The sequence below is a fragment of the Canis lupus genome, chromosome 25, assembly GCF_048164855.1.
Source record: "Canis lupus baileyi chromosome 25, mCanLup2.hap1, whole genome shotgun sequence".
NCBI classification, from domain to species: domain Eukaryota; kingdom Metazoa; phylum Chordata; class Mammalia; order Carnivora; family Canidae; genus Canis; species Canis lupus.
The window spans coordinates 8,095,345-8,120,453 of NC_132862.1; the positions used below are offsets into that span (position 1 = coordinate 8,095,345).

Sequence of the window (25,109 nt, forward strand, 5' to 3'; positions counted from 1 at the left end):
AAAAAAAACCTACAAATAAAATACTATGTTTAAAAATGTACACAATATGTAAAGGTTTAAAATTATTTAAGATTTAAGCATAGACTGAATAACTATTTACCTCCTGTTAATAACTACATACTCCTCTACCCCAGTTCTTAGCTTTCAGGGGGCTCATGGAATTTTTGGAAATTTGATAAAAACTAAAGCCCTCCTCCCAGTAGAATACAGATAGATCCATACACATAAATCCATGAGGTCCATTAACTCTAAATGCATAGCTATTATACCACAACATCCACCTGCGATTCTTGCCAAAAATGTTTAACCTGAATCTATTCATGAAGAAATAATTAGATAAATCCAACATATGGGACATTCTTCAAGGTAACCAGCCTAAATTCTTCGAAGATTCAATGTCATGAAACAAATAAAAACAAAATATAAATTCAAAGAGGTGAAAAGACACAACTAAATGGAATGTGGGAACGGTGATCAAATCACGAATTGGGGAGGGAAAAAAATCCGTAAAAGACATATTTAGGACAACTGGGGAAATTTACATATGGATTCTATATTGGATGATATAGAATCATTGTGTATCTCAAGGGTGTGATCATGCCTCTTAAACAGGCAAAATGTCAAGAGCTCTGTAACCTACTTTTATGGTTCAAAAAATACACAAATAGTGCAAATAAACATGATAGAATGTTAACAATTGATACATCTGTGTAAAGGGTATATTGGTACTCATTGTACTATCTTTCTAAGTCCAAAATTGTTCAATTTAAAAAACTGAAGGAGTGGCACCTGGCTGGTTCAGTCAGTAGAGCATGTGACTCTTGATCTCGGGCTCGTGAATTCAAAGCTTCACATTGGATATAAAAATAAAATAAGGGATCCCTGGGTGGTGCAGCGGTTTAGCGCCTGCCTTTGGCCCAGGTCGCGATCCTGGAGACCCGGGATCGAATCCCACGTCGGGCTCCCGGTGCATGGAGCCTGCTTCTCCCTCTGCCTGTGTCTCTGCCTCTCTCTCTCTCTGTGTGACTATCATAAATAAATAAAAATTAAAAATAAATAAATAAATAAATAAATAAATAAATAAATAAATAAATAAATAAATAAATAAAATAAAATAGGGGCACCTGGGTGGTTCATTTGGTTAAGTGTCTGCCTCCAGCTCGGGTCGTGATCTTCGGTCCTAGGATCAAGCCTCACTTTGAGCCTCATAACAGGCTCCCAGCTCCCTACTCCCTGCTCAGTGGGGAGTCTGCTTCTCCCTCTCCCTCTGCCCCTCCTCCTATTCATGCTCTCTCTTGCTCTCAAATAAATAATCTTTAAAATAAGATAAAATTTTAAAAATAAAAATAAACTGAAGGGAAAAATTCCCTTCACTCTCTTTTAATACACCACTACCACCAAATTTTCCCTGCCCTCCTAACTTACCCATTTGATTTTCCATTTCTGCTGGTCAAAATGGATTGTTAGTGCTGTTCAAGAAATCTAGTACTTGATTCATTTCTTCCAAAAGTAATATGAAGTACAATGTCTCAACCTGAGCCCATACTTCCTTTGCCTTTGTCTCTCCTGGCTCACCTGTGAGCTTGGTGTAGTCAGGAACTTGCTCTTGGCATCTTCATAACCTGTGTTGAAGCACAGTAAGGGAAGGCAACAAACGTGAACTGAGCTGAGCCTCTGGACCAGTTCATGGATCTCTAGCACATCCTCTGTTAACCCTTTAGGAAAGTGGCTAACAGATTTCATGAGAAGAAGGAAAAAATGCTGAAACCAAATAATTAAAATGAAATTCTAGGGTTACCTCTTCAATGAGGATGCATAAAGAGAGCCATGCTTACGGTAGCTTTGCACTACCTTAGTAAGAATATGGAAATACGAAGCATGCCTGAAGTAGAATAAAGTGAAGGTTTTTGCACTGCCATCTGTGCGTGCTGCTGGCTCTATCTGACTTCCACCTGTTAGCTTTTTATTCCTTAATATCGTGCTGACGGCATTTTCAGTGGTGATGGAGCTGCAGAGCCTGTCATTGGCAACATAGCATCATCCTACTTTAGAGCAAATAAAACTATTTCAAGCAAATTGGGAACTAAATGACAGAAAGTGCCACAGATGGAACACACTGGGAACAGGAGGGGAATGCTGCATTGTTCATAGTCCCCACTGCCCAGGAATGGAGTGTCTCCAAAATGCTGGCAGCGGACCCGAAGCTGACTATACCATGTGTACATAGAACATGCCAACTGAATCGTATTCATCTTTGGGAATAAGAAGAAGCTCCTTTATTCTGTTACAACAGGAATCAAATCTATCCACTGTGATCAGTGTTTCACTTTTTTCTTTTTATTTTTTTAGAGAGGGGCTGGGAGAGGAGAAGAACAGATAGAGAGGGAGAGAGAATCTCAAGCAGATTCCACGCTGAGCACAGAGTCCCATGCAGGGCTCTATCTCACCACCCTGAGATCAAGACCTGAGCCAAAATCGAGTCAGATGCTTAACCAACTCTGCCACCCAGGATCCCCCCAAAAAGGGTTTCCTCTTAACTTTACTCATTGCCTGTTATTTTTCCTTCTCCTATACCCTCTCCTCTCTTCAGAGATGTCTCTAGAAAGGAAACACATGGTCCTCAACAAGTCGACATTTAAATTCTGCAGAACCTTCTGAAATATATTTTGTTTACAGTCAGGTTTAAGAGACCCAACAGAGCCTTTATGAAAGTCATGATGATTGGTTAAAAACAAAATTAAATTTAAATAAAAGTATTACTAAGAGTATCAGGAATGGTAAAAAATAGGTCTGAGGACTTTTTCTGGAAGAACCTAAGGCTAACATTAAGTTACCTGGTTTTAGGAAATTGCTTATTCTTTTTACAACCAAGTATTCCTTTATTTCCTGTTCTCCTTTTTTTCTATTAGTCCAGGAAGACATCAGAGGAGAATAAAAGAGGAAAAGGGGTTTAAGAAAACAGAAAATGAAAGGCCATTTCTTTCCAAGCAGTAATCAGGCCAGAGCCAGTCCACTGAAATTCCTAGATTTAGATCTACCAATGCAGGAGGTCTACTCTGCCTAGCTCTGGACAAAACATGCATAATTGCCCCACACTGGTGTGTGACCTGTTGTGTTACCTGCCTCTAATTATACAGTGGATCCTACCTCTTGCACTTCCTCTCCCAATCACTACTATCAGTTGTTCTGGGCCCGGGAGATCAGATATTCAGATTCACCATCTCCAGCTCCCTGCTAATACCAGAACTCTGGATCTGGCTAAAGGAAGGAAAATAGTGACTCACTTTTCACTGCTGAATAGTTTCAGCCCTGACTTCTTTCTAATTTAAGAGTCCAATAAAACCTAATCTCTTGATTAAGCTTTAAAAAAAAACTAGGGCAGCCCGGGTGGCTCAGCGGTTTAGCGCCTGCCTTCATCCCAAGGCGTGACACTGGAGACCCCAGATCGAGTCTCACGTCGGGCTCCCTGCGTGGAGCCTGCTTCTCCCTCCGCCTGTGCCTCTGCCTCTCTCTCTGTCTCCTCTCTGTGTATTCTCATGAATAAATAATAAAATCTTTTTAAAAAAATAAATAAATATAAATTAAATAAATAAATAAATAAATAAACAAAATAAATAAATAAAGGAAGGGTCGTCTGGGGGTGCTCAGTTGGTTAGGCATCTGCCTTCAGCTCAGGTCATGATCCCAGGGTCCTGGGATCAAGCTCCGGGTCAGGCTCCCTGCTCAGCAGCGAGTCTGCTTGTCCCTCTGCCTCTGCGCCTTCCCCTGCTCATGTTTTCTCTCTCTCTCTCAAATAAGTAAAATCTTTATAAACAAACAAACAAATAAATAAAGATGTTTGTAATGGCAGAGCACACTGGCCCAAGACAGGGGTTAGGAACTGGGAGAAATGATTGGTGATGTAAAATATCTTCCCTATCCTAGCCTCTTTTGTATCTTCAGGTCCTTTCTTCTGCATCTACCTGCCCTCTCCTCCTTTTTTAAAAACTTCATTTTAATTCTAGTATAGTAAACATACACTGTTAGTTTCAGGTGTACAACATAGTGATTCAACAATTCCATACACCAACCACCCAGTGCTCATGTTAAGTGACTCTTAATCCCTTTCACCTAATTCACCCGTTCCCTCCCCCACTCTGGTAACCATCTATTTGTTCTCTATAGTTAAGAGTCTGTTTTTTTGTTTGTCAGTATTTCTCCTTTGTTCATTTGTTTTGTTTCTTAAATTCCAAATATGAGCAAAATCATATGGTTTGTCTTCTTTTGACTGACTTATTTTGTTTAGCATTATATTCTCTAGATCCATCCATGTTGTTGCAAATGGTAAGATTTCATTCTTTTTTATATGGCTGAATAATATTCATATATATGTGTATCTATCTATCTATCTATACCATATCTTCTTCATCCATTCATCAGTCGATAGACATTTGGGCTGCTTCCATAATTTGGCTATTGTAAACAATGCTACTATAAACACAGGGGTGCATATATCTTTTCAAAATAGTGTTTTTGTTTTCTTTGAGTAAATACTCAGTAGTGTGATTTCTGGAACATAAGGTAGTTCTATTTTTAATTTTTTGAGGAATCTCCATACTGCTTTTCAAATTGGCTGTACCAATTTGCATTCCCACCAACAGTGCTCACAGGTTCCTTTTTCTCTATATCCTTACCAACACTTGTTTCTTGTGTTGCCTTTTTTTAAGCCATCCTGACAGGTGTGAGGTGATAGCTCATTGTGGTTTTGATTTGCATTTCCCTGATGATGAAAGATGTTGAACATCTTTTCATGTCTCTGTTGGCCATCTGTATGTCTTCTTTGGAGAAATATCTGTTCATGTCTTCTGCCCATTTTTTGATTGGTTTATTTGGTTTTGGGGTGTTGAGTTGTATCAATTCTTTACATAATTTGGATACCAACCCTTTATTGAATATGCCATTTGCAAATATCTTTTCCAATTCAGTAGGTCATCTTAGTTTTATTGATAGTTTCCTTTGTTGTGCAGGAGCTTTTTATTTTGATGTAGTCCCAAAAATTTAATTTTGCATTTGTTACCCTTGACTCAGGAGACTTATCTAGAAAAATGTTTTGTGTCCACTCCCTTTTTGTCTCTTTCTTTTTTTTTTTTTTAGTATTTTTTTTTAATTTTTATTTATTTATGATAGTCACACAGAGAGAGAGAGAGAGAGGCAGAGACACAGGCAGAGGGAGAAGCAGCCTCCATGCACCGGGAGCCCGACGTGGGATTCGATCCCAGGTCTCCAGGATCGCGCCCTGGGCCAAAGGCAGGCGCTAAACCGCTGCGCCACCCAGGGATCCCTGTCTCTTTCTTTTGACCTCTTTCCCACCCTATGCTGGTGTCAACTAGTGACTGCTAAAGGCACCTGACTTGCTAAACTTACTGTCTCCTGGAGTCAAGACTATAAGCTTCCTTCTCCTTTTCACTCATTTGTCAGTTAGTACACAGCTAATCCACTAGTTCTACGTGCTCTGATGTTTATTGACAAATGCTCTGTACCAAGTACAAGTGAAAAGAAGAAAGCCTTATCCTTGTCTGCAAGAAGCCTGTGCCCAACAGAGGAAAACAAACATATACAAACAACTAAATCTAACACAAAAGAGAATCACAGGGATGCCTGGGTGGCTCAGATGTTGAGTGTCTGTCTTCGGCTCAGGGCATGATCCTGGAGTTCCGGGATTGAGTCCCACATTGGGCTCCCTGCATGGAGCCTGCTTCTCCCTCTGCCTGTGTCTCTGCCTCTCTCTGTGTGTCTCTCATGAATAAATAAATAAAGTATTAAAAAAAAGAGAGAGAGAGAATCACAGAGATGAAAATACAGAGGAGAAAGTGATTAAATACTAATGAATAGTAATTTCACCAATCCCTACCCAGATTACACTGTAGAAAAAAAAAAACTTTTCTAAAAACACTTAAACAGACAAAAGTGCAAAACAAAGACTTGTTGAATGTCAAAGAAACCTCCAACCTCTCCTCCCAAATTTTTGAAAGGGGTGAGGCATTGCACAGTACAAATGCTTATACTTTACCAGAAAGGGAACTATATAGATAGAAGACCAGGGTAACTTCTTAAAACATTACATCCCACCTGTAGTGACACTTATTCAAGATTAACATTTATTTTGCCACAAGATGCTACAAATAGCTGCTTAAATTGCATAGCTCCATGAAGACAAGCAAAGGACCTAGGTCTACACAACATAAGGGGAGGTGGGGGTAGGATATCCGACTGGTAGTTTATTCCCCTTTCCTTCTTTTCCTTATTCAGGGAATTAAGGGAGTTCAGGGAATCTAGGATATTAAGGGAATTAGGGGAGAAAGTGGGCCTGAGTGAGTAACCTAATAAATATTTTCTAGTGTTGGGCAACCATGACATATGGAAAGGGCAACACCACTGGGAGAAGACAGGAATGCAGGGGAGAGAAGGGCCCAGTCAGAGGCAGCATCTGAAGCCCCAGAGGCCCTGACTATAAATAACTGCCTTCCCCCACATCCCCCACGTCTTCCCAAAGTTACAGTTAGATTCCTGGCCAAAGGCTACATCACACTCCTGTGGCTTCCTTTCCCAAAAGGCGACATTCCCTAACCCAGTGTGGTGATGACTGTCAGTGACCTGCAGGGGTTTGGGAGGCCAGTGCCTCCTTATTTGATTCCGGCCTCCCATTTGCCAGCTTTTTGAATCTTCATGCTCCCACTTCCTCATCTGAAAAATGGGGACAGTGATGATGATGACGATAACTAGCAATCATAAAATAGACATTGTGCTAAGTGCTTACATGCATTACTTATGTAATCTTCAGAAAAAAACTATGAGGTGTTATTAATCATTACTATAAATTATAATACTTTCTCCTCTAGAGATGAAGAAATTGCAATTCTGAGAGGAGTGAATTAACTTACCCAATGTCTGACCTCACTGCTTAAACCCTTGGTCCCTTATCCTATTGTGACAATACCTGTCTAAACGAGATGTTGAAAGGGTTAATTAAGAATGTACACCGATTAATGCTCTTGTCATTATTCTTGGTGCTACTGCTATTGATGATGATACTGTTTTTGTTGCTTTTCTCTCTTTCCAGATGCTGAGTTCTGAAGTCTATTAGGCACAAATTATCAACTTCTCCACTGGTAAGTCTAAATCGATGCCTTGAGGACATTTTTGAGTACCAAGAAACAAAACCAATATACCCATTAGAGGTTTCATTATTAAAATATATCTACTGAGAATAAATGAGAGATCAAGAGGCAAGGAAATGGGATTCAGTACCGGTATTTCAACTTACTACCATGGTCCCCAATGCTTTTATTTTTAAAAAGTTCAGAATGACAAAATATTTGTACACTGTTCTTACATGTTTCACTTCAATTTCCTAAGTTAAAATACGTATCATATACTAAGTTTTGACTATCCAACCTGTATTGCTCCATCCTTATCTTCTAATTCACTTTTCATTATCGTGGAATAATTGTGATCAATGTTTAAACTTCTGATGTGCTAACATGCCAGTCAAATTAAATATAACAAGCCTTTGGCATACACCTAGAGACTTCCCTAAGTAAAATAAAATTATTGCATTTCATCACTTCCTTCCTATTGCCAACTGATGTCCCCATGTCTGAAAGGGTCATTTTCAAGGTACATATCTATTTATAATACCGCATTGACTGTCTTCCTTCCTCTGGCACATTGTCAGTGACCTTGACCATTTCAGGACTGATAGAATAGTGCCATCAACATATGTTGATGAACCTCTAGACATCTCGTAAGAGATTTCATAGTTATTAAAAGCAATAAAGAGTGACAAGGACAGTTCTATAATGCAATACTGCCTGTCAAGAGAAAAATGTCACACTTACCGTAAAGTACCCAGAGGCATAATTAGGGGTGGAAAGAGGAGTGATTTCCTGAACACAGTAATGAGGGGCTAGGGTAAAACATGGCAGGAAGGGAAGATGCCTTCTCTCCAACATGCCTGAGTAGGACCACCGTCCACAACAAAAGGCCAGGTAATAGTGGTTACTGTATGTCCAAAATGTGGAGTACCAGTAAATGCCCATGTTAGTAGCACATGAGATGCCAGTAAGAATTTCTGTGTAGAAATAAGATGATCTGAATTGTCTAACTTTTCTTAACGACATCAATATGAAAACTAAAATAATGAATCCTCCCGGGCACCTTCTAAGAACACTAAAGGAATTTAAACGTCAGATTTCCTGAATGCTCATACACATAAACACAAATCCATACACCCCATAGAGCTATAAATAAATTCTGCCTAAAGGTCTCGTTCCTGCTCACATATGTCTCCATAAAATCTGGTAGGATCTCCTCCCCTTTATCCTAGCCTTTATCCTTGTCATTCCTGTCTATTGGGGACAGGAGGTTTAAAAAAAAAAAAAAAAAGACACAAATAAAATGGGCTCCAGATGCCTGTTCAATTAACTGAAAAAGTCTGCTTGTTTAAGACCAAAAGAAAAGAGTGTCCCTGTACCCCAGCATTAAGTGCTTATGGCACTTCTTCAGGGCTCCAAGGAAGTTTAATATATTCTCAGCCATCCATCTAGCTCATTGTGAGATTCTGGGTGCATGGCTGTAGACAAGGGTCTCAGCAGCAGTCCCAAACCCTCTGTCCTGCACCTCTGCCTTCTGTTGGCAGGGCGGAGCCCAGGGCGAGGAAGCTGAACCACTCCTGCTCCTCATTGTTAGCAGTGGCTTCAGAGATGGAACAGCTTTCCTCCCAGGGACCTTTCTCATCTTATGGACAAATCATCGTTCCTCACTTTTGCTCGCAGTCTTATTGTCCTGTCGGCACCCACTCCTATCCCAGCTCCTCCACTTCCCAACTATGGGACCTCTCTGGGCCTCAGTTTCCCCATCTGTAAAAGGAAGATAGCAATGGTGTCTACTGCTGCCATGACATTTACGTTGCTTAAGGTGCAGAACATGCTTAGAACAGTCCATAAGACATCATGAGTACCAAGTCATTGCTCTAGCTTATATTATTCTTACTAGCGGTAATAGCAGTTAGCAGCAGTAGTAATGATAGTATTCTCTGTCACCAACTCAAGGGATCCCAAAGCTGTTATCTTTTCCTCTTCTAGATTACATTGAGGATGGGACACTTGGGTGGCTCAGTGGTTGAGTGTCTGCCTTTGGTTCAGGTCGTGATCCCAGGGTCTTTGGATGGAGTCCCACATCAGGCTCCCCCCACAGGGAGTCTGCTTCTTCCTCTGCCTGTCTCTGCCTCTCTCTGTATTTCTCATGAATAAATAAATAAATTCTCAAAAAAAAAAAAAAGATTACATTGAGGGTGAATCACTTAGATCCCCCTTTTAAAGAGCCTGGCTTAGAATAAAGCCTACTGCCAGTGCTCTGGGACCTCTACCGGAAGGTTTTCATTTTCTCTTGACAGGAGGCACTGTCGAAAGTGTCCTTGCCACCTCTCTAGTATTAATAACTACCAAACATAACTAGAGAATCATTAACATGTCAGTGATCTGATTCCATGGGTTTACATCATGATGGAAATAGTCAAGGTCACAAAAAATATGAAAAAGGAAAACAGCAGCTCCTTGATACCGAGCCTAAATTTTCCCCAGCTTTTCTGTCATGGGTACTTTTTTAGGATTTTTGTCCTATATACTGCCTGTGTTTGATGAATTAATTGTTCCCTGACTACATTTTGTTTTTTTAATAATGCCTCAGCTTATAGAATTGAATCAGGGTAATAACAGCAAATGGCAGAAAAATAGTGGTCTAAAATCATCCCCAAACCCAAGCTTCTTCTCTCAGGATGAAGTCCAGAGCTGTGGCAAATAGACTGACACATTACTTGTTTCTTCTAACCCAAATTTCTAGTAACACTCAAAGGCTGGGGTTTTGAAATATTTTACCTAAGGTTTAAAATAATAATAGATCCAATCACTTAAATTCTTTTTTGTTCATCCAATATTTGAAATCTTTATAAGCTCTAAAGTAATATGTTCTGGTTACTGAAAATTTCATTTTATGGGATCCTATAATTTCAATACATGTCTCAACCTAACTTATTCTTGTTTCACCCTAAATCCAGAGGGATCCTGATACCAGCCAAAGTAGACATGGTCAGAAATACTGACATAGACTTATTTACTTAGCCATTGTACACATTCTTCACTGGAGGATGACAGATGTGTTCAGAAATAAGTAACTGAAACAATAATAATAATAATAATAAAATATTATTATACTATGAAATTTTCTTTCAAAATTAAATATATCCTCACTTCGGTGTGGTTGGAGTAAAACAGTCAGAAGACAACATCTGCCTGCTGGTGGACTGATCCAAAGGCAACTCTTCTCAACACATTGTCCCCACTGAAAGGGCTCAGAAAGCTGTCCCGTGGATGGCAAGAGAGGCTCATGTCCTACCACTACCTCAAATCAACACATCCCAAACCCAAAAGCCTATACAACAGGTTCTGCACTCAAATCCAAGTGATATAATCCATCTCATACAGTGATGCAATCCATCCTGTACAACATCAAAGTATGGCAAGGAGTTGAGAGTGGCATCCCTAGACTAACTCATTCCTAGGTACTAACCATACTTAGAGTGGAACTCACTCTACCCTAGAGTTCCTCTCTCCCTGTGGTTTCCACTTCTCTGGTGTTCTGACCATCAGAGTGGGTTTTCAATAATACTCATTATCTACTCCACATGGTTCTATGACTACATAGGGAAGATTCAGATGTCTGTGGGTGGAGGTGGTTGGGGAGGAGTCCCTTACAGTGATCTGATCTCTGAGAGAGACCACCTTACATTGCAAAGTTACCCTCCATCTCCTCACCCATCTAATTGGCTTCCAACTCAAGCCCGTGTTTCCTCCTCAGTCATGACTCCTTCCTATCTGTAAGAGTCACCATCTCTGTGAAGCCTTTTCCTTACCACTGCAGTTAGCAACTGTCATCCCCATACATCACACCCGTGTGTCTCTTTATTCAGTCAGGGCTTTTCAGGTCCTTTTAGGGTCTCACACTTTCTTGAAAATCTGATAAAAGTCATGGGCCCCCTAAAAATCCACATGCTCTTAAACTTCTATGTAAAATGTCAGGACTCTACATTTTAAACCCTTTACTATAATAAGCATCATGGTTATTTTGTTATGACTATTTATTTTCAAACCCGTCTGCCTCACTAGAATGTATGCCATTCTAGGACATGTTCTTATCATGTTTTATCTTCTTCCTTCAATCCCTTTGTGTGTAGTGCTGCATTTAGTATGCATAAGGTACTAAAAAAGGTCAATGGACTGACTAGTACAATATTTAGGTATTAGGTTAATATAGCATTCCCGAATACTAGTCATTAGAGTAACACTCTCACAATTTTTGCCATATCTGCTACAATTTGTCCTTTTGTTTACTTTAAGCTTACCACTTGTGGTAGGTTATTTGCAAAATTATTGCCAAAGATTCTTTCCACCTTGGAACATGTGTGCCACTAACCTCCCAAAAATATATAAAGTCTGTTTTTCTTCCCTTTGGTTCAAGATTTGTCCTGTGACTTCTTTTAACCAATGAAATGTAGCAGGAGTAATGCTTTTTGACTCCCAAGTCTAGGCCTTAAGAGACTTTGCAGCTTTCTTTTTTTAATGTCTGGAGATCCATCTATGATGTAAAAAAGCCCAGGCTGGACTACTAAGGGATGAGAGGCCATGTGGAGAGAGAGAGGCTCAGCCAGCTTCAGCCATTCCAGGCACTCCAGCTGGGCTGGCAGACATGACGGAAGCTGTCTTGGACCTTCTAACTCTATCCAAGTTGTCAAGATGAAGGAATGACCCCAACAGCAGACATCACATGGAGGAGAAGAATTGCCCACGTGTGCCTAGCTAACCCACAGAATCCTAATAAACTGTTGTTTCTTAAGCCACTATGTGCAGGGTAGCTTGTTAAACATCAATAGATAACTGATTTACTACTCTTCCTTAAATAAACTTTTTTCAACTTAAGTACATGTTAAAAGAAAATTTTTGTCTCTTCCATAGACGGAAAATTAGTATCACTTTTTTCATAAAACTAAACTCAATAAAAAAAAAAAGTAATATTATTCACTTCTAGCCAAATGCTGCTGCATACAGAAGTCTCTATATTAGTTCCAAAGGAAGATACCCAAATGTCAGACAGGTATTAAAGGTACACCAGAAGTAAACTGGAAGTCTCTCTTTGCTGTAAACTGAACTGAAAACAAACAGAATGAAAATAACATGCATACTTATCCTGAAATGTGCTATTATTTATCACCAGAATTCATCATTTTGCAGCTATAGGTACTAAATAATAACAAAGGTGGTAAACAGCCACGGCAAAAATTGAGAAAGTTACTCAAATGACTGACATTTGGAAGATGCTGTATTAACCTAGCACCTAAACATTGAGACAGGCAGGCAGTCAACACCTTTGGTACCTTCTACACAACAACACAATGCTAAACAGAGAGGTTTAATGAAGAGGCGTTAATGCTAAACAGAGGGGTTAAATGAAAGATAAAACATAATGCAATCCTGTCCAAGAAATACTTATATTCTACTGGAGGAGACAAGAATGTGAATAAATAGTGACAACTCATTAACCATGGTAAATGTAACTGTTAGATTGAAAATGTAAAGCCCATGAACTCAGACTCCAAATCTCTTAACATTTTGCATAAAAGTTTGAGGGTAGATGGCTATTTCTGGCCTCATGACTTTCATCAGATCCTCAAAGAATTCCACTGGAGTCCCACTCCATAATTTGGGAAATACTGGATTAGATAATGCATACTATTGTTCTTGGTTCAATTGCTTCTACCTCAAGACTTTTCCAGATCACCTAGACATTCTTTTTTTAGTTTGTAATTCTGAAGTCAAAACTCTGACCTTCTCTTTTCCCTTTATGGTTTTATATTTGTCTCACATAATTATACAAAAGTTCTTAAATTCCCTGATGACCAAACTCCCCTAAATATCTCAACCATATTTTAAGCTCTTTGAAGCTAGACATGTCATATAACTTCCTGCCTTCTATTTTATCAATAAACATCTGTTGAATGAAGAATAAACCTCCTAGAACTCCTGCAGGAAGTTTTTCCTGCTGTCTAGGACTGATTAAAATGTGTTTTCTATTGCTCAGACTATGAACACTGAATGTGTATTAAATCTGAAATGTTTGTATAATAAAATAGTTGTGGGGGGAGAAAGCACCAAGTTCTTCCTGCAATGTTCTATGTGTACATTCATCCACATCTGCCTGGACTGGAATTCTGTGTCTATGTCTGTTTAGGTCAATGTTGAAAATTGTAAATGGTGTGGGGACTGTGCTTGTTTACATACTGTGTGACGCAGCTTTTGCCATGTTATTCACACACAGGGCCGTGGGACCTCTCCCAGGCATGAAAGTGCTGCTGTTGACATTTATGCTTTTCTCACTCTTTCTTCTTTTATTCTCTTGCTTCAACATAGCAATTTTGCTTCTCTCTGGAACTGAAATCAATGAAAAATATAGATCTCTAAAATTTTAGTACTCTCATCAGAATTTCTTTAAAAAGTTAGCCATGTTGAGGACTGAGTGAGCTGAAGTCCCCTCTGTTCAGAGTTCTTGAAGGTTTGACATTTAAATTTATTCTAAAATAGTTTTTGCATGAAAAACCAAGAAAGGGAGGATTGTGGTTTGTACCTTGGCATGGAATTTTATGTGAGTGGGACAGAAACAGAGTGGCGGTGTTGGAGCTGTCTGCAGGATTTACTGGCACTGATTAGGGCAGGAGTGGTCGAGTGTCCAAACAAGCACATAATTCATATGACTAATTCTAGCTTTGCCTAATCCTCTACCTCCACACACCCCCACAACACACACGATCAACATATATGGAGATGTTAACAAAGCTATCATCTCATTCTCTTAGACTGTTTCTCCTCCATGATTCTCCAGGACTGAACTTTCCCACAAAGGAAAGGGTCTTTAGGGCAAGAGATTGCAAAAGGCAGCAAATCAATGGGAGAATTCCTGCAAAACTTTCTGTGAGGGGACAGAATGAAACATCTTTTATTCCAAGATATTTTCAAGTGAGTAGACTTCTCAGCCATAGGAGCATCTGAAAATATTACATATATATAAGTAATTTATATTATGTTATATATAATAATATATTTACATATGTAAAAAAGTTTATATATATACATTCTATTATTTTTTTCTGAATACTTTTTAACCTTAACTTTCATTTTTTTAAGATTTTATTTATTTATGAGAGACACACAGACAGAGAGAGGGGCAGAGACACAGGCAGAGGGAGAAGCAGGCTCCCTGCAGGGAGACTGACATGGGACTCAATCCCAGGTCTCCAAGATCACACCCTAGGCTGAAGGAGGCACTAAACCGCTGAGCCACCCAGGCTGCCCTTAACTTTCCTTTTTAAGGCATGTTTAAGTACCATGTAAATATACTCCTTGGGACACCTGGGTGGCTCAGTGGTTGATGAGCTCCTGCCTTCGGCTCAGGGAGTAATCCCAGGGTCCTGGGATCGAGTCCCACATCGGGCTCCCTGCAAGGAGCCTGCTTCTCCTTCTGCCTGTGTCTCTGCCTCTCTGTGTGCGTGTGTCTCCCATGAATAAATAAATAAAATCTTAAGATAAATATAAAATAAATAAATAAATAATAAACAAACTCTTTGGTTACATGTGTTAAATTTTAGTTCTTGAAACATCCTTTTCATTCATCTGTATCCCTGAATTTTTTAAATAATAACACTTCCTTACGAGTTTGAACTGATTAGCCATGACATGACACAATAGTGTACAAAGACTTAATACACGTTATGCATGTGTAATAGAAAACACCTGCCACTTGGAACGTACAGCTCACCTAGCACAAAGTAGCAGATTTTGAGGAAAACACCTGGCACATGGGATAACTGCCAGATGCATGTTAAAGCCCTACCTCCAGTGGCCTCACATAATGATTGCAGTGACAGCCCTTGAAATTGCAGGCATCAAGCTGAACTCTCACATCATTTTTCTCAGAGCTTCTTCCAAAAGAAAACAAAGCAGATGTGTGTGTGTGTGTGTGTGTGTGCATGTGTGTGTTTTCCTGTGTTGAAGGTACAAAGTTCTAGAAGTAGATGTTCGACTGTGCCTGAGATATCAACATAGCAGATAAAGAAAATGGGGTGCATATGGAGAGGGTTAAACCAGAGATCCTGGAATGATTCCAAGTTCAAAAATCTATTGTGCTCTGGTTCCTGGCAATTGAGTGAACACAAAACTCTGTTTCTCCCTAGACCTAACGAACAAAAAGAAACAGTAGAATGTCAACCAAAAGGTGGCTGGAGGATGAACAGGTGGGAAGGTGCAGTTCAAATGCAGCCCATCAAAGGCTGTGGGGAGTAGAGCAGGCTCTTGGGTGCTTTAAGCATCTGCTCTAGTGAATGGGATAAAAGGGCCATCTGTACGTTGCATGCATCTGGATATGTCCTCCACCTGGTGAAGACATCCCTGTGCACCTGAATGGATTGTGCATTCACACAATCATCCCTGTGGTGGGATCCTCTGTAGATACGAGCCAGAAAAAGACATTGAATCTTAATCTTGGGAAGTAAAACATCCCTTCCTGTTTCCACAGGTCCATCCCGATAGCAGTGTGGAACAACTCAGAAACAGTCAAAATGTCTGGATTCAGTTCCTTGCTCTATTGTTTATCAATGTGCGGCCTTATGTTATTGGCCAAACTGATTTGAGCCCAAGTTTGTTTTGTTTTGTTTTGTGTTTTAGAGAGAGAGAGAGAGCGCACACACAAACAAGTGGCGGGGGGTGGCAGAGGGACAGAGAGAATCTTTGGCAGGCTCCATACCAAGCATGGAGCCCCATGCAGGGCTCAATCTCATGACCCTCAGATCATGACCTGAGCAGAAATCAAGAGTTGGAGGCTTAACCAGCTGAGCCACCCAGGCACCCCCAAGCCCAAGTTTTTTAAACTGCACAATGAACATAAATGTAGTGCCTGCTTTACCAACATGAAGTGGTAAAGCTTTGTGAACAATGCCTGCGTGTGTGTGCCCACAAGGGGAGAGGAAGAGGTTAGTCTTCCATGGAGTGCCCTGGTGCACATGATACACCGGATGCATGGCAGATGGCACCGTAGTCTAATATGCTAACTGCCAACGAAGTTCACCTGAGCCACACTGAGTGGATGTCTGTTCTCCCACCCATGTAGGTCCCTCTGTACTCACACCCCAGCCTCACTCCTGTAGCCATGTGCAAGTTCATGCTCCTGACACTTGTGCTCTGGAGCCCATCCCTTCTCACCCAACACATTCCTCTGGCAATTGTCCACCCACTCCTGCATCATTGAGTTGTTGTTCCCTAGTAGATCATGCCTAGCACACAAATGTGCTGTAATAACTTCTTCCATTATAAATTTTTTTTTAATTCTCCTTGTGCCACATCCTCCTCTAGCTACCATTCCATTTCTCTTCCTTTTAAGAGTAAAACTCCTCAGAGTAGTCTGCCTCCTGTCCAGCTTCTTCCACTCCCTCTGGAATCCATTTCAAATAGCTCTCATCCTCATTACTTTATTGAAATTGTTAGTGTGAAGTCACCAGTGATCTCCATGGTGCTACACACAAAGGTCAGTTCTCAGCCTCCCCTCACTCACCCTGTCCAACACTGGACACACTTGCTTATTCTCACTTCTTAAAACACTTGGTTCACTTGACTTATGGGACTTTGTTCTGCTCAGAATCCTAGAATGGGAATACCTCTCACATGGAATAAAAAACAAAGCTTTAGAATGGCTCAAAAGGCCCTCTTTGACTACTCTTCTGTGAAGGTTCTTCCAGATAACCAAATAATTCATTTCCTGAATTCCATCAGCTCAAATACCAGTTTCAGTCTGCAAGTCTTTCCCTGACCCCCTAGGTAAAATAACTGCCTCCCTAACTTATCTCCCTTATTTGAAGCTTAATATTACAATCTACATTATACAAGTATAGGTTTACTTATTTTATATAAACTTGTTTTGTTCATGGCCCTATCCCCAGCACCTACAGCAGTGTCTGCACATAGTAGGAATTCAGATACTTAAGAAGTGCTCCAGTGAAGAAATCCTAAGCCCTGGAAACTGAGCAGAGGCTGTACACATAGCCAGCCTTCAATGTTTAGTTCAGAAAGGAGAAGTCAGAATAGAAGTGGACAGTGCTAGGGATGTTCTGTGCTATTTATGTTGGATCAGGTAAATTTCTCCCCGTGAGAGTATGAAGTGGGATAAAAGCGACATGATGCCTTTGAAAAGATTCTACAGTACCAAAGAAAATGCTGATGTCCTGTTTGGTATCCTAAACAGAAGCATATGAAGATATGATCTCTATAAAATAAGAGGAAGGAAATTCAAGAACGAATTGACAAACATGAAACGACAAGAGAGTACGAAGCCACTGGTATAAGAAAAAAATGCAAGGAAACTCAAAATCAGAATTTAAATGTTCCTTTGACACAGAATCATAATAAGTATTCAGAAAATTAATTGTTGCATCGTTGGATCATTTGAGGTTCCCTTCCAAAATGCAGAACAAAAGTGGAAAAAATGCATTAAAAAGATAAAAATTATTAACAAGGTTATTATCTTCAGTGATTTCTGTTGTTGTTCCTATATACTTTTTTCTATTTCTAAATTTTTCACAATGTATGTGTAGAATCATAATAATCAGGAGGAAAGGGAAAGGAAAAAATTAAATATGTATCTTAACACTATTTGTTTATAGCCTTTTTTTTTTTTTGGAAAGGACAGGAAATTCTTTTCTAGCTCACTGGGCCCCTGCAGCCTACTAATGCTATTCTTTCCGTCTAGCATCCAATGACATAATCTAGAAATTCCCCTAACACTTATTTTGTTGGATATCACTGTAGGATTTGGCTTTTTTAATATGACTAGATCTCAGAAGGATTCCGATACTTTGGATGCAATTGGGAGTATTGAGAAACAAACACGAAACAAAGGGTATTGTTTTCTTCACTTTCCTCAACTTTTTAAAAAAGATTTATTTAATTACTTTAGAGACAGAGAGAGATTTGAGAGAACAAAAGAGAGACAGCATAAGTGGGAGTGGCAGGGAGAGGGAGAGAGAATCTCAAGTAGACTCCAGGCTGAGCGAGGAGTCTGAAACAGGGCTGGATCCCACCACCCTAGGATTGGGACCTGAGCCAAAATCAGGAGTCTGATGCTCAACCAACTGTCCCACCTGGGCACCTCTATCTCTACTGTGCCCAACCATTTTGTTTAAATGCCTATTAGGGCAAAGAGTGTCAATCCACTTAAAGTACATATTTTGGGGCTCTCTGGGTGGCACAGTTGGTTGAGCACCCAACTCTTATTTTAAGCTCAGGGTCTGATTTCAGGATCATGAGATTGAGCCCCAATCAGGTTCTGAGCTCAGCGAAGTGTCTGCTAGAATTTCTCTCCCACTCCCTCGTCCCCTCCCTGCACTTAAACACTCTCTCTCTCTCTTTAAAACAGGTGAATAAATCTTAAAAAAAAAAAAAAGTACATATTTTGGGCAAGGGATAAGAAAATGTGCTTGGGCTACTGGGCCTATGTGATTGTTAGTGTTCTGATGGAGAATCTGCCTCAGGATTCTACAGCCCTTATGTGGTGGCCTTGGCTGTTTTGGGTAAGCTTCCAATACTGCAGTCAGGGTTTTTAAACTGCAATTGGCCCTGCTAATATATAGTGTTATTTCTTTCCCTCCTTCCCCAAATTTGCAAGCTTGTTTCTTCTTAAATGCGCCATGAGATGATGCATGAATGCATTTTATTTCCTCAATGGAAATGTAGATGCTGCACAGCTGTTAGACTTGAAATCACCAGGTGGTACTTGGAAACAGGAACTAAGATGCTGTTGCCAGGGTAACCACACATTCTTCCAGCTATGGGAAGAGCTGCCATGTTTTCTATGCTCTTAGGAATATAGTTATAAAAGGATTGGCTTAGTGCATATGAATATTTACTATTTAAAGAGAGCACTCATTTCTTCATAAACCAGTAGAATATTTTTTGATTATTCATATGCCTCAAAAAGACATTTTATCTTTTCAGGGCATCAGGTGTCATCTTTCTTTGCCATTATAATTGTAAGGATCCAGTACTAATATTTTATGGTACCAGTAACATACCAGTACACCTCGTTTTATACATTAGATTCATTTTAAGTAAGCAATTAGAGCTTAGTATTTATACCATTGTGAATTCTGTAAGAAGAATGTATTTAATTCATCAGTCATCTCCCTAGAATCTGGGAGATCTAGAGGCTAATCTGAGATTCTCAAAATTGCAGGCATTTGACAAATCTATAAGGTGGGTTGGGACCACTCTGGCAAGGAAGGAGTAGTTCCACACCACTCAGAACAAAGCAGAAATGAAGCCAATGACACAAATATTCTTCCTTCCTCCCACCCTCCCTTCTTTCCTTTTTTAAAGATCTATTTGCTGAGCCCCTAATTTGCATTAGGGCTGTGGCCAGGGCTGTGAAAGTTTCTCTAGAGATTAAACCCAGCAGTGGAGGTGAAGGTAGTATGGCCAGCTTCATCCACAGTCCTAGGTTTTGTCAAATTGTTTTCCAAAGTGGTAGCGTCAGTGAAATCCTCCCATGAGCAATGCATAAGATTTCTGTTTGTTCTGTTTGTTCTACATCCTCAGCAACACTTGATCTCTGGTGGATGCAAAATCCTATCTTCTGACCTTTTAAACTTTGCATTGCCCTGATCACTGTGCTCTCATGACAACTAGATATTTGAGCTTTCTTTTCCGTATATTGCTTGTTCATATCCTTTACCCATTTTTCCATTGGGTTGCCTTTCCTTTATTGATTTATAGGGATTCTTTATGCATTCTCTTCATGAATTTTTTTATTATATATTTAAAGCTCTTTCTTCCTTGCTCACTGGTCTTTCATTGCTTAAGCATCTTTTAATTTCTGAAGTTTCTCATTTTAACCTTATCAAGCTTATTTTTTGTCCGTGTTCTTCTTTATGTTTTTTACACATTTAAGAAATCCTACCTATTCCAAGTTCACAAAAATGGTTTTTTAGATGTTTAAAAATTGTGCTTTTCACATTTATGTCTTTAAGCTAGTTAAATATAGTTTAAGATAGTTAATTTTTGCTTATGGTGTGATATGGGAAGCTAATTTTTCTTTTTTTCCCCTACTGTACCAAAATCCACTACTGAAGCATCAAAATTTTCCCCAATCTGGCCTCTTACATATACCATGTTTTCAGATACATGTGGATCTGTTTCTAAACGTTATTACTATTCTGCCTTAATGACTATAGCTTCATAGTAAGTCTTGATATCTATTAAAGTAAAATTCTGCACCTTGTTCTTCTTCAAAATTATCTTAACTATTATGGGCTCTTTGCTCTTCCATGTAAAATTCAGAATATCTTGCCCAACTGCTATTGTCATCATAAATATTTTACGCTATGGATTATGTGACTGATTTTTACACACAAAGATTAATCAAGTGCTATACAATCTGATCAGCGGGTGCTTGGCTGCTAATTAAGTTGCATATATGAATTCTAAAAATGCCATACCCCAAAATCATATCAAAAAATGATTGCTGAATGACTTTGGTTGATTATGGACATTGACAGACTTTGGATCTTTCCTCAGAAACAGACTCGGCCATCTCACTCTACTTTGTATGATGCTACCATCAGTAGCCAGTGGCTCACTGTCCTCTCTGGATCAGTGTTAGTAGGTAGGCAGGAGCTTCCATGATTCCTGAAGGAGGAGGAAACCCTAGCACCAGCATCAGTATGGGAGGTGAGACTGAAAAATGTTTCACTTAGGGATGCCTGGGTGGCTCAGCAGTTGAGTGTCTGCCTTCGGCTCAGGGCAGATCCTGGAGTCCCAGGACCAAGTCCCGCATCGGGCTCCCTGCATGGAGCCTGCTTCTCCTTCTGCCTATGTCTCTGCCTCTCTCTCTCTTTCATGAATAAATAAATAAAATCTTAAAAAAAAAAAAAAAGAAAGAAAATGTCCCACTTCGTCTATACTACTCGCCTAGCACCTCCATGCTGCTTGCCCCTCAGAGTTCTCAACATTAATCACATCTCTAGGATTGGATTTAAATTAATCTTTGTACATTCAGAAACTTCAGACTTGTCACTGCTTCAGCAGCAAATGTATGAATCTTGGGGAGCTAAGATAATCTTACATGTATCTTTACATTCCTCTCATATATTTACTACCTTTTTTAAAATTATAATAATGTATAATAACTTGGAGCTACTATAGCTATCTCTGTCTTCATCAAATGCTGGGTATGAGCTTTGAGCACATTTTATGCACCAAGCATAATTCTCAATACTTTGCATATGACTTTCCAGATCATCCTTACAACACTCTTGCAAGGTAGATAATATAATCCCAAACTTACAGGTGAGGAGATTGAAGACCAGAGAAGTTATTGCCTAAGGAAGGTTCGTTATACTATAACTTATAAGTAGTACATTATAGAGTGAAGATTCAAGCCCAGAAATGTTCAGATTTCAAAGTCTTTGATCCTCCCTATAACACTTTAGACTATGTTAAAATCTTCTAGTTTAAAACAATAAACAGGGGCAGTCTGGTGGCTCAGCGGTTTAGCGCCGCCTTCAGTCCAGGGCCTGATCCTGGAGACCGGGGATCGAGTCCCATGTCAGCCTCCCTGCATGAAGCCCGCTTCTCCCTCTGTGTCTCTGCCTCTGTGTGTGTGTGCGTGTGTGCGTGTGTGTGTGTGTGTGTGTGTTAAATAAATAAATAAATAATCTTTAAAAATAAAACAATAAACATAGCATGGGGCACCTGGCTGTCTTAGTTGGAAGAGTATGTGACTCTTCATCTTGGGATTGTGAGTTTGAGCCCCACATTGGGTGTAGAGATTACTAAAAAATAAGTAAACTTCAAAAAAAATTAGAAACAGGATCCCTGGGTGGCTCACTGGTTTAGCACCTACCTGCCTTCAGCCCAGGGCTTGATTCTGGACTCCAGGGATCGAGTCCCACATCGGGCTCCTTGCATGGAGCCTGCTTCTCCCTCTGCCTCTTTCTGCCTCTCTGTGTGTGTGTGTCTTTCATCAATAAAATCTTTAAAAAAAATTTTTTTTAAGATTTTTATTTATTTGAGAGAGAGAGAAAAAAACACAAGCAGAGGGAGAAGCAGGGGAAAAGGGAAAAGTAGATTTCCTCGCTGAGCAGAGAGCTGGGGCTTGATCTCAGGACCCTGGGATCATTATCTGAGCCAAAGGTAGACACTTAACTGACAGAGCCACCTAGACACCCCGAGGCCCTGGATATTCTTAAAACCAGCTCAAAATTAACCTGAGTGTCAACACACCCTGAGAAAAAGTTAGAAAAAGTGAAAATGTTGAATTAGCTGGGACACATGATAAGCACAACAAAAAAGAAAAAAGAAATTCAAGGTTCTCTCCAACTGATTACTTTGAAAAGCTGTAGATATGCTAACTACTGTAAATTTTGCTGAAGAATTGTGCATTATCCTTTTGTCTAGTTTGAGTTAAAAACCCTACGAATTTTAAACCATTCCAAAAGATTCTATAAGTAAGTTGGAACAAAATCACAGACTAGCTACCAATATAGATATTTCCCACTACATGAACTGTGCTACACATAATCAAATGAGCAAAATATGTCTTAAAATTGTACTGTTGGGTAATTCTATCTATGGAAACTATGGGGAGGGGGAATCTTTCACTTTAGTCAATATAAAGTGAAAAGCCTGGATGTCTTCATAGCCTTTGGGTAGCACAGTATGTAGACCTCTGAGCTTTAGTTTTCAAGTTTGCAAAAAAAGGAGAAAATCATAAAAGCAATTGCAAAATCTCAGGTTGATTACATGTGATAATGCATTTGAAGAGTACTTTAGGAAGTATAATGTGTTGCATGCATACGACTTATTAGAAGTTTGATGATCAAAACACCTGTTTCCAAAGCTATGCTTGGACCATGAGTGAACTAAAAAAGCAGAGTTCCTACTCATTTTAGAATGGAACAAATCCAGAGCAGGAGATGGGAATGAAAAACGAGGAGTTTCTAAATGAAAAGGGATAAGATTAGAACAATAGAATATATTCCAAGTTTCCTTAAGAATGTGAGTCAATGCAATTGAAACAATAAAACTTTGTATAGGTGGCACTCTCTTTGTGAGGGGATAGTAAAGATCCTGATCCACACCTTCCAAATTTCAGGACTGCTGAAACTATATAATAAAAGAATCTGGAGAGATAACGTTAAAGAATTAAGACTCTCTGCTATGTTTGGTTGAAGTCCAAACTTTAATGGGGATTTTAACCTACTGCATATCCAATGAGGAATCTGACTGGATAATATTGAAGAGAAATATTTGATGAGAAACAGAAGAGGCCAAAACTCACAAATCTTGTGAGGCCATTCCTGACGTGATTCTATGTCAACAGACTGACTGGTTTACCCACGGCCCTTCCCAAGCTTTCAATCTTTCAGTTACAGCTTGCAAACCATTGGAAATAAAAATAAATAAATAAAATAGTAATAAATAATAAATAAAATTAAAAATAATAAAATGCATCATCTTAAATCATAAATGGATGTAGAAAAAAAGAACCAATAGCATTGCAGAAATATGATTGATGGCTAAAAAGGTCTAATACTCTGGTGTGTCTCTCTTTGTTGTCAGACTCCTAAAAGGTCCAGTGGTACCTTAACCCTAAATTAAGTGTCTTAATAAAACCTCTGATAGAAAACAGCCGTGGACTGTCAGCAAGATGCTTGTGGATTATCCTAAGTAGTGATTAGCAATTGTCCATTGGATTCAATGACAAAAACCACTAAACCATCTCTTCCCCAACCCCAGCTACTTAAGTAGACTAAGAACAGAATGAACAACACATACTCTGAGCAGAAGCATAGGAAGTGATATGCAAAAACCTGTCTCCAGAGCTATGGCATTCAATGTGTAGTTTGTGGATGGCACCAGATCCTGGATAGAGGGGAGGTGGGGGCTGCAAGCCAACCTGTACTCCACTTGTCAGGTTCTATGTTCTGGGACAAGCTCTGTCAGCCAGCCTGAAGAGGAATTGTCTCCAAGCAAAAGGCCCCATGCCTCTGAAGGGCTGCAATAGCATAAAACTGTCACAAAACTGTCACATAGACTAGTGGGCCCTGCTGACTCAGCAGTGACTCCCTATATGACTTAGGGAAAACCACAACTTTTCCATTTCATCCAGAGTAAGCCCTTCATATTATTAAACTACAAATGCTTGACAATCCACACACTGACCATGTCCATCCATCACCCACTGATGAGTAACACCAAGGGTCTTTAGCTTTAATTGGAAATAACATAAACAAATTATCTAGCAAGGTCTCACTCTGAGGCTTTAAGCAAGGGCATGACACTCTGGTATACTTTCCTCATCTTCTTGTCTTCCAGCTTTAGCCCATTGAATGGAAGCACCTAGAAGACAAGTCTTCACAACAGTGGATTAATCCCAAGGATTGTTTTTCTTTTAACTACTGATATGTTGCTTCTGCTGGTACTCGATATTAGCATCTACGACTGGGCAAAGACAAAGTTTGAGATTTTTTTTTATTTGTTTAAATAAACACTTGCGTAAGTGTTTAATATGTATTTGGCACAGTTCTAAGTGCTTTCTTTACGAGCATGGACTCATTAAATCCTCACCAGTCATTATTCATTCTTTACATTTGTGAAAATGGAAGCACATAGCTAGCAAAAAGCAGAACCAGGAATCAAGCTAGGCAGTCTAGATCCAGAATCCATTCTCCAATCTAAATTGCCCGCTGTGGTTGCCACTTTAGCTGCAACAAAACAGGTATGTCTGAAAAATATGTTTTCCAATATCTCCACCCAGTGAATAATGTCCTAGGTTAAAATCTTTGACAAATAAATGTTGTTGTCCTGAAAGCCAGATACAATGCCTAAATTTTTAAAAATGTTTTTTAAAAGATTTTATTTATTTATTCCTAAGAGGCACGAATACAGGCAGAGAGAGAAGCAGGCTCCCCGGAGGGAGCC

At 39.5% G+C, this 25,109-nt stretch overlaps 1 long non-coding RNA gene across 8 annotated transcripts in view; it reads left to right on the forward strand.

The window, feature by feature from the left end:
* The window catches only part of LOC140617213 (uncharacterized), a 34,866-nt gene extending 10,207 nt beyond the window's left edge, over positions 1-24,659 (forward strand). For 5 of the 8 annotated variants that reach the window (XR_012017428.1, XR_012017426.1, XR_012017422.1 and 2 more), the window contains 3 exons: positions 7,100-7,148; positions 13,943-14,102; positions 24,504-24,659. This is a non-coding gene — a long non-coding RNA (uncharacterized lncRNA). Of the gene's footprint in view, positions 1-7,099; positions 7,149-13,942; positions 14,103-15,657 lie in introns of all 8 variants that reach the window. The other 3 variants (XR_012017424.1, XR_012017425.1, XR_012017423.1) reach the window with 3 other exon arrangements.
* The last annotated feature ends 450 nt before the right edge of the window (positions 24,660-25,109 follow it).